We start from the raw sequence: 11,085 nt of genomic DNA, 5'->3' as shown, positions 1-11,085 counted from the left end.
GGCACCAGATATATAACCAAAACCCCACGATTAAATAACAGGGTGTAACAGGATAGAAACCTCAAACATTGTAATAATCACCATAAACTGGAAATTAGAGCCCAAAACAAAGGGAAGAGAAACAACACAAAGGCCAACTACACATTATATCATAAAGAAACCACCAACAGCAAAAATAGCAGCATAGAGAGAACAGGTATGTAATTATTGTTTTACTACAAAGGCCCATAATAATTTACTAGGGACCTATACAGGATTACAGGTAAAGATTATGATGGGAAATTATTGACTCCAATGGAAACATTTCAAAACATTATGTTTGAATGCCTTAACCTTACCGCATGTAAAATAATCTCTCAGTTTTTCTGCTCATAGGGGTTCCTGGATACAAAGGGATACAAAGGATACAAAATCTTACTGTGGTACCTCGGTGCTGAGTCACACAAGGCACCATACTCAGCTTGCATCATGAAAATGTCCAGATAAAACTTTTTTACATACCCTTTATCTCTAGATTATGCCTTCTTTTAGGACCTAAATTGCATGACCAGCCAGACCACCGAAGCAACAACTGTGACCTACAGATTTTTACTACAGGGCCTAAGCATCGAACATGTTCAAGCAAACTAACATGCCCTTGCTCTTTTACCCTCTCTTCTCATTACTTCATATTGTTGTTGTTTAATTGTTGGTTTGTTTTGTTCTGTTTTGTTTTCCCTTTTCTCTCTTCTTGTCTCCCTCTTCTTCCACCTTCTTCTCCTCATTACCATCAATTTAATACATGTCAAATAAAAACCACACGGTTACCTCCTCTATAGAAAAGGAAAGAAAGCTGATATATAGGGTACTGCAGACAATACTGCAAAGGGTAAACACCTATATAGATAAACCTCACTAACACAATGGTTAGTACTTGAGACACGAAACCTATACATATCAAAAAGTTGATCTATTAGTTTCCTTTACTTACAAGTACTATACCTACCTATCTTTCTGTACTCAGTTTATCTCTTGCCCTCCCCACCTCTCTACATTAATATACACCTAAACTAACTTCTATATGTTTATATGGGGGCAGGAGCACACAGAGATAGGAATCCTTTTTAAGAGACAAACCTAAACCACAAACAATCCATACCTATACCCTATATAACCCCTCCCATGTACTATCCCCTCTCTCCCCCTCAGAAACCTGACTATCCCTTCACCCCTTAATCCAATCCCCAATATTCCCACCATGTTATAACTTTTTACCCTCAGTTCTTAACCCATTAGGCATCAAGACCAACCTCCTACACCAACAAACCAGTACCCAGTACCCAAGTGAAGAGACACCCATTCAAACTCACACCTCATTCCCGGCAAGAAAATACAACCAACACCCCAACTGACTCATGCAGTGTGCCCCTCCTAATCACCTCTCCCTATTGTGGACTGTAGCTTAATACCAGATTAGCTCCAAGAGGAGTTCCATTGCAAGAACTCTACCCAGACCTCCCTGCGTGGAGCCCACACCTCATGAGGAAATCTCAAAAGACAATGGGGAAGCCTATACTATCATCATAAGTATAGACCTATATTACACTACCTCTTATACTGTTTCTCCCCAAATGTAAAGTAATCTCCTGTATCACTTTCTCCCTTTTTATTTGTTTTCCCCCCCCCCCTTGTTCGTTTTTTTTTTTAATTTATTTGCTTTGTTCTAGTTTTCGTTTTTTTGATTTGATTTGTTTTTTGCTTCTTTTGGGTCACAGCTGCAGGCGCCTGGAGGGTGTTCCTGGCTCTGTGCTCGGAGGTTGCCACTGTTGGGCACGGGGGACCTTGTGGGATGCCGGGATGTGAGCCACCATCCTTCTGCAGGAAGGACAGACACATTGCCTCCATGCTATCCCTCCCGGCCCCACTTTATTCCTTTAATCATGTCTTTTATTTAATCTTTTTTTCTTTTAAGAAACTCTTTTTCCTTTAGATATGTCTGAGCATATATATTTTTAGTTTTTGTCATGGGTCTGTTTTCTTCTCTCTTCATTCCCAAATCCACCAGCAATATAATGTAGCACCACTTCTTCCTGCAAAGGCAAATTAAAAATAGGGGAAATTTTACATGTAAAAACAAGCTCTTATCTACTAGGGATAAGAACTTATACTTTTTTACAACATAGGGACATCTCCCACTCTGAATGTATGTCATGTGGAACCAACCTAGGCTCCAGGGAAATAGGCACCGACCTTCCAGCCTTGACTCCTGAATCCCAGACATAGAAATGACAGAGTTCTCCACAACAGCTCCAGGAACCAAATCCCCTCCAGGGCATTCATAATGCTGCTCTGACGCCAACACACTCCAGTTCTAAATTGATAACCTGACAACGAGGAAATAGGAACAACTAGATGTAAAAGCAAGTTATCCTTCCTCACCAGCCAATGATAAGACAAAATCAGAAGACTTGTAACCCTTTGATCTGTGCAAAAACCAAGATTGCTATATACGAATGACCAGTTGTTACAACCAGGACTAGACAGTACACATCCCGGGACAAACAACAACAACAACAACAAAAATCTCTAACCTAGCGTTTGGTCTACAATCTGTTCAACGAACAAGATCTCCAATTCCAGAGGTCTGACTGAGACAACCGCAAGTGAATGGGTCTTCCAGAAACATAACAAAAGACTCTATCCCAGGCTCCATCCTAGGAGCAACATAATTACCAAAAACACCAACTACCAACTACAGAAGATGAATTAAAACGACACTGATGAAGCATAACTGCTAGAACCACAAAGAAAGCCTTCATCATAATCTTCATTCCTTGAGCTGCACAGTCACCAAGATCTCTAGATATAGAGGTCTGATTTTACCATCCATGATGAAGCAGAAATCTTCCATATACCACAAAAGCACCAAGGGGAGAGTAAATGATCATGCAAGGAGTCTACAGTTAATCCCATGACAGTATACTTCAGGAATGGAGAAACCCTGTATCTCCTAGGCCAAGGGAATTCCCTCTATAATATCCCCAATAGTTACTGTGCCTATGCAGAGGGAAAAAGAAAAAAAAAAGAAAAAAATGCACAAAATAATCATTTTCCAAATATATATTTTTTGATTGATTGATTGTTTTTTTGACGTCCTTATTTTGGAGTAGATATTGAAATTGATGTCTCCCTTTCATTTTATATTATTTTATCTTATCTTTCTCTTTGCACTCTGGCATGATTTGATTTCAGAACCAAGACTATTGTGCGGTGCTTGTCTTTATTGCTGTAGGGCTCACTGGATATTTAATTTGACATTTATTTTTGTATTGTTATGGTATTTCAATTACCTTTTTCATGTCCTCTCTCAAACTGAGGTTGATAGCCACTAGAAGGACTCCACCCATTTTCAGCATATTTTAATTTTTTAATTTTTTTATTATTCTTTACCCCATTTTATTGCTTTTCTTTCCCTCAAACAAAACCACATAACTCGATTTATCTAACTTAGCCTCTCAAATAGAGGGAGAAACAAGGGAGGGCACCAGGACCAAACAGATGTATGATCACTGATAGTAAGCTAGACAAAGACTACTCTAGCAGCCTGGGGGGTGATGGTGGGGGATATGGGTTGCAGAAAGGGAATGGGGAAGGAGGGGAGGACAAATTTGGTGGTGGGTATTCCCCTGATTCAATGTTAATATGTGCCTAAAATACTTATGTTTTTTTTTGTTTTGTTTTGTTTTTATTGTTTTTGGGCCACACCCATTAACGCTCAGGAGTTACTCCTGGCTATGCATTCAGAAGTCGCTCCTGGCTTGAGGGACCCTATGGGATGCCGGAGATTGAACCGCGGCCCGTCCTAGGCTAGTGCTGGCAAGGCAAACACCTTACCTCTAGTGCCACCACGCCAGCTCCCTAAAATACTTACGTTAAAGATGTGTAAGCCACTATGATCAAAATAAAAAAAAAAAACCTTGGGTCAGAACCAGGGTACAGAGATTGTGAAGACTATAATTCTTACCTCCAAATCCACCAGCAATATAATATGTCACCATATCCTTCATACCCTTTTACATAGTCACTCTAAATAAAGGGAGATATTATGCACAGAAACAAAGTCTTATCTTTTAGTGATAAGAACCCATACTTTTAAATGCAGGGCCACTTCTACCATAAACATGTGTCATGTGGACCCAACTTGGACTCCATGTGATTGGACAGCGACTATCCAACCCAGAACCCCAGATCCTAGATGTGTAACTGACACAAGTCCCAGCAACAGCAGCAGGAACCAAACTCCTCCCAGAGAAACTCTGAATGCCATCCCTGCACCAACTTGCACCAGTTTTAACATGACATCCTGATATGAGGAAATGGCAACAACTTGAGCTAAGAGAGGGCATCTCATCACCTAATGGTATGATGCAACCATTTGCCCTAAGCAAAAACCAAAATTGTTATCTACAGAAAACTGTCTTTGGTAAACATGGTCTGGACAGAACCTATCAAGGGACCAAGGAGGAACTTCCTAGCCTAGGCCTCGGCCTAATATTTGTACACAAACCAAGATCTCTAATTCCAAAGGTCGGACTTTGACAACCGCGACTGAGAACTTCTGGAACTATGCTGAAAGACTATACCATAGGCTCTGCCCTAGGATCTGAACAAAAACCAAGACCACTAATTACAGAAGATTGATTACAACAACAGAGATGGAACAAAACTCCTAGAACCAGAAAGACTCTCTCCTAGCCTTCACCCATGACCTACACAAATGACAAGATCTCCAGCTACAGAGGCAGGATGTCATCACCCACATCTGAGTGGAAAGTTTCCTGGCACCATAAAAAGACCTTGGGGCATGTAAATGAGTGACCATGAAGTCTATAGTTGTTCCCATGACAGTATGCTTTAACGGTGGTGAAACCCTGCATCTCTTAGGCCAAGGGAATTCTCGCTGTAATTTCTACATAATGAAATACACATAACTATTAGGAAAAGTGAAGTCATGAGCCTTGCTTATACATGAATGGCTATGAAGAGTATTATGCTGAGAAAAATGAGTCAGAGATATTAGACGGACTTCTCCTAGTTCTTCTCTTTTTTGTTTGCTTTTTTTTTTCTTTCCTTCACTCCATGGATGGTACCAAGACCAGCAGTCAAATGTTCATTTGGTGTAAATAAAAACTGATCAGACATGAATACCAAATCCAAAGTCAATGGACAACAGAATTGATACCTAATCTACAACAAGCTGTACGGGGGTGGGGGGAACAGTTAGACTAGCATTACAGGGGTAAAGGAGGGAGATGTGGGATGCATGCTGGAAACAGGGGTGGAGGGAGGACAACACTGGTGGTGGGAATGGCCCTCATTCATTGTCACTGTGTGTCTCAAATATAACTGTGAAAGAATTGTAATACACTTTGACCAAAATAAAAATTAAAAAATAGAAACTGTGGTATATCTACAGAATGAAATACACATAGCTGTTAGAAAAAGTGAAGTCATGAACCTTGTTTATACATGACTGACTATGAAGAGTACTATGCTCAGCCAAATGAGTCAGAGGTATTAGACATAGAATGGCCATACTCATTTGAGGGTTATAAAATAATGATAGTATGGTTATAATATTCAAAGACAATAGAGACAGGAACCAGGAGGTTTAGTCCATGATAGGAAATATACTATAAATAGTAGGGAAATGCAGTTATGGCAGTGAAGGGACCATTATGAAACTAATTGTTGGAAATGATCACTCTGAACAAGATCAGGGTGCTGAAAATAAATATAGTTATATAATAAACCTCCTTCTGTAACAATATTGCAAACTATAGCATCTAAAAGCAAAAAAATAAAACAGAGAAAGAGAGAAAAGAAAAATGTCTGCCACAGAGGCAATTAGGGGAGAGGATAGAGAGAGGGTGTGAAGAAAATTTGGGATATTAGGGGCAGGAAATATATACTGGTCTAGGGTGTTGTACATTATATGACTTAAACTTAACCATGAACAACTTTATAACTTTGTGATTTAATTAAAGAATTAATTTATAAATTAAAATAAATAATAAGTTAGTCTGAGCATATTGTAATCAAATGGATAAGTTATTTCTCATCAGGATATGCAGAGACCATAGATAACTTCAAGGTGTTAAAAGAAAAGAAAAACTTGAAAGTGTCAGTCCAGAAAAATTTATGTTTCAAAAATGAAAGCAAATGAATGCTTTTCCAAACTAGGTGCAATAAGGAAATTTACAGGCAGTATTTTCACAAGAAATGCTAGAAGCATTCTTCAGACAGTTGAAAAATAACACCTGAAGAAAACTTAAATATGCACATATGAATTAGAAAATTATAAATATGAGGTAACTACAAAAGTTGTGTTTTGAAATATAATGATCTATACAAGGCAGATATTATAGGAGTCAAGATGCTTGGCTTGCACGTGGCCATTCTGTATTTGATCCCTATATGAACTCTGGTCTCTGCCAGCAGGAATCCCTGAATGTACAGCCAGGATTAAGTTCTGAGCACTGCCAAATGTGACTCCATATTTTTTGGTTATATATTTAACTATAATAGGCTTTTAAAAGCAATAATAATAAAAATATATTTCATGATTCATATCTATATACAATAGTTCTTCCCTGAAGAAATACATTCCAAGATCCCCAATAGTTGACTGAATTAGTGAATAGTAAATGAACTATATAACTTTTATTTTTCCTGTACATAAGAAACTATGAAAAAGTTCATCAATTAGGCATAGCATAACATTAATAATAAAAATAATAAAATATTATATTCATAGAAGTTTACTTTAATAAACAATACATAGATGTAGCCTTTATTAAAATATCTTATTATATGAATTAATTTTAAATTGTGGCTTATTGTACAATACTTGCACCAGTAAGAGCAAAATCACAGGTAAAGGTAACTACTGTAGAACTGAAATATACAAAAAGAACAGAAATAAAGATAACAGAAAAATAGAAGTAAAGTTTCTTGGACCATATGGGAAGTATAATAAAATTATTTTGAATTAAATTTATAATTTAAAGATATAAATGACAAATCCACAGTAATGTACAAAGCAAATTCTAAAACATTACAAAAAGATTACAGCTAATAAATAGTGGAAACTAAAAGAATCATTAAAAGATTAAATAATGTTAACAAAACATAATACTAAAACCCAAAAGAACACGAAATAGCAAATTAGACAAATAGAAAAAGCAGGATAAATTTAAATTCAAGAATATAAATACATATGTCACAGAAATATTCATAAAAAGTTAACTACAATGCTATACAGTTTGTAAAAGAAAAAAAGGGGAAACCTATTCTATGAAAATGCAACTTACAAAGAAACTAGAATGGCTCTGTTAATATAATAATATGTAGAGTTTAAACATGGATTTTTCTGTGGTAAAGAATGATACTTCAAGGCCTGAGTGGTGGTGCAACAGTTGGGCATTTGCTTTGCACGCGGCTGACCTAGGATGGATCATGATTTGATCGCCCAACATCCAATATGGTCCCCAAGCTAGGAGCAATTTCTGAGTCCATAGCCAGGAGTAACGCCTGAGCGTCACTAGATGTGGCCCAAAATCCAAAAAAAAAAAAGGGAAAAGAAAAAAAGAATAAAGAATGATACTAATGATAAAGAAGTCAATCATTTTATACAAGAAGATAGAAATATGAAATAGCACTTATTCAACAACTGACTTTTAAAATAAATTATAAATTTATATAAATAAAATTATTATATTTAAAAATTTATATAAATATAAATTTTGCCATTCTTATCCTTTCATTCCTGTTAATTATATATATATGTATATAAAAGGACTGAAAGGATAAGAATGGCAAAATTTTAGTTGAAAACTTTAATACACCTTACTGTAAAATGTATATAGCCAGTTGTGCCAACACCACTTATTGAAAAGGCCTTCCCTGTTTCATTTAGGATTTCTTGCACCTTTATTAAAAATTAGTTGACAATATATCTGGGGAACATTCTCTGAGTACTCAAGCCTGTTCCATTGATCTGAAGGTCTGTCTTTATTCCAATACCATGCTGTTTTGATAACTATTGCTTTGTAATACAGTTTAAAGTTGGGCTAAGTAATACCTCCCATATTCCTTTTTCCAAGTATTGCTTTAGCTATTCGTGGGTGTTTATTGTTCCAAACAAATTTCAGAAGTGTTTAATCCACCTATTTGAAAAATGTCATGGGTATCTTTAGAGGGATCACATTAAATCTGTACAAATCTTTGGGAAGTATTGTCATTTTAATGATACTAATCTTGCCAATCCAAGAGCAGGGTATGGATTTCCATTTCCTTGTGTCTTCTCTTATTTCTTGTAGCAGGGTTTTATAGTTTTTTTGTATAGGTCCTTCACATCTTTAGCCAAGTAGACTCCAAGGTATTTAAGTTTATGTGAGACTAATGTGAATGGGGTTGTTTTTTTTTAATATCCATTTCCTCCCTATCATTATTGGTGCATAAAAAGGCCATTGATTTCTGTGTGTTAATTTTATAGCCTACTATGTTGCTATATGCATATATTGTTTCTAAAAGTTTTTTTGATAGAATCTTTAGGGTTTTCTAAGTAGAGTATCATGTCATCTGCAAACAGTGAGAGCTTGACTTCTTCCTTTCCTATCTGGATTCCCTTGATATCTTTTTCTTGCCTAATCGCTATAGCAAGTACTTCCAGTACTATGTGAAATAGGAGTGGTGAGAGGGGGCAACCTTGTCTTGTACCAGAGTTTAGAGGGAAGGCTTTCAGTTTTTCTCCATTGAGAATATTTGCCATTGGCTTGTGATAGATGGCCTTGACTAGATTGAGAAAGGTTCCTTTCATTCCCATCTTGCTGACAGTTTTTTTTTAATCAAGAATGGGTGTTGAAACTTATCAAATGCTTTCTCTGTGTCTATTGATATGGTCATGAATATAGGTGTGAGAAAGGGATTTTTGTATTGTATTTTTGTGTTCCTAGGATATATCCCTAGGAGTGGTACAGCTGGATCATATGGGAACTCAACTTCCAGCTTTTGGAGAAATCTCCATATCGCTTTCTACAAAGGTTGGACCAGATGGCATTCCCACCAGCAGTGAATAAGATCTCTTCACATCCCCACCAGCACTGCTTGTTCTCATTCTTTCTGATGTGTGCCAATCTCTGTGGCATGAGATGGTACCTCATAGATCTTTTGATTTGCATCTCCCTGATGATTAGTGGTGTGGAGCATTTTTTTCATGTGCCTTTTAGCCATTTGTATTTTTTTTTTTTGTCAAAGTGTCTGTTTATTTCTTCTCCCCTTTTTTTGATGGGGTTAAATGTTTTTTTTTTCCTGTAAAGTTCTGTCAGTGCCTTGTATATTTTGGATATTAATCCCTTAAATGATGGGTATTGGGTGAATAGTTTCTTCCACTCAGTGGGTGGCTCTTGTATTCTGGGAGCTATTTCTTTTGAGGTGCAGAAGCTTCTCAACTTAATATAGTCCCATCTATTTATTTCTGCTTTCACTTGTTTGGAGAGTACTGTTTCTTCTTTAAAGATACCTTTAGTCTCAATGTCATGGAGTGTTTGACCTACATTTTGTTCTATATACTTTATGGTTTCAGGTCTGATATCTAGGTCTTTAATCCATTTGGATTTTTACCTTTGTACATGATGTTAACTGGATGTCTAAATTCGCTTTTTTACAAGTGGCTAGCCAGTTGTGCCAACACCACTTATTGAAGAGGCCTTCCCTGTTCCATTTAGGATTTCTTGCACCTTTATTGTTGTTTACAATAGCCAGACTCTGAAAACAGCCTAGATGCCTCTCTTTAATGGTTAAAGAAACTATGGTACATATACACAATGGAATATTATGCAGCCATCAGAAGAGATAAAGTCATAAAATTTTCCTATACATGGATGTATATGAAATCTATTATGCTGAGTGAAATAAGTCAGAAGGAGAGAGATAAACACAGAATGGTCTCCCTCATTGATGGGTTTTGAGAAAAATGAAAAACATTTGTGTAATGATTCTCAGAGACAAAATAGAGGAGGGCTGGAGGGTCCAGCTCCTGACATGCAGCTCACCACAGGGATTGTTTAGTGCAGTCACAGAAATAATTACACTGAGAACTGTCATAACAAAATGTGACTGAATGAGGAAAGTGGAAAGCTTGTCTAGAGTACAGGCTGGTGTGAGATGGGGTGGAAGGACACTTGGGATATTGGTGATGGGAATGTTGCATTGGTGAAGGATTATATATATATAATGTAGATATATATATTACATATACATATATGTGTAGTATATATAATATATATTAAAAAAATTTAAAAAATGAAAAGAAAAGATAATGCCTCCCAATTTTTACCACAGGCTGTGTTCTTTACACTGACTGTATAGAAAGAGGAGGTACAGTAAATTCACCCCCAAAAATGTATATAGAATTTATAAATATTAAAAAAAGACACTAGATATTTCAAACAACAAACTTAGTCTAATTGACACTGACACAACAGAACACCTCAACGAACAGCATGATACACAGTTATTGGTGCACAGTCACCTATAAAACATATTTGGTAAAATAAGTATTTAAATTATTTTGATAATTAAAATTACACTTAGTATATTTATACCAACATTGATATTAAATTGTATATAAGTAATAGAAAGATATTATTTTCAAATATTTGGAAACTGAGTGACCTATTTCTAAATAAAATATAGATTCAAAGGAAGTTTCAAAAGTAATTAGAAATTAAATGCCTGACAATGTAATTAAAATTAAAACACAACATATAAATACTTGTATTGCCTAGTAAAAATAGTGCTTAGAACAGTGGACCAGTTCTCATACTAAAAATTATTTTTAACTTTTTTAAATTGGAGGAAGTAACCTATTTTGTGAAAGAGAAAGTTGCAAAGATAATCATTATTGATTATTGAGTTTCAGGCATAAAATATTCCAACACTAATCTCTTTACTATTGTCCACTCCCTACACCAATGTCCTCAATTTCTCTCCCATTCCCTAGACTGCCTCTGTGTCATGTACTTTTTCTCTCCACCATTGTCC

General features: G+C 36.2%; 1 pseudogene; it reads left to right on the top strand.

Annotated features, from left to right (window-relative positions):
* Positions 1-10,361: 10,361 nt before the first annotated feature.
* Positions 10,362-10,446, top strand: LOC126019452 (uncharacterized; annotated as a pseudogene).
* Positions 10,447-11,085: the final 639 nt, after the last annotated feature.

Source organism: Suncus etruscus, chromosome 9 (assembly GCF_024139225.1).
Source record: "Suncus etruscus isolate mSunEtr1 chromosome 9, mSunEtr1.pri.cur, whole genome shotgun sequence".
NCBI classification, from domain to species: domain Eukaryota; kingdom Metazoa; phylum Chordata; class Mammalia; order Eulipotyphla; family Soricidae; genus Suncus; species Suncus etruscus.
This window is presented reverse-complemented; position numbering and strand designations above follow the sequence as displayed.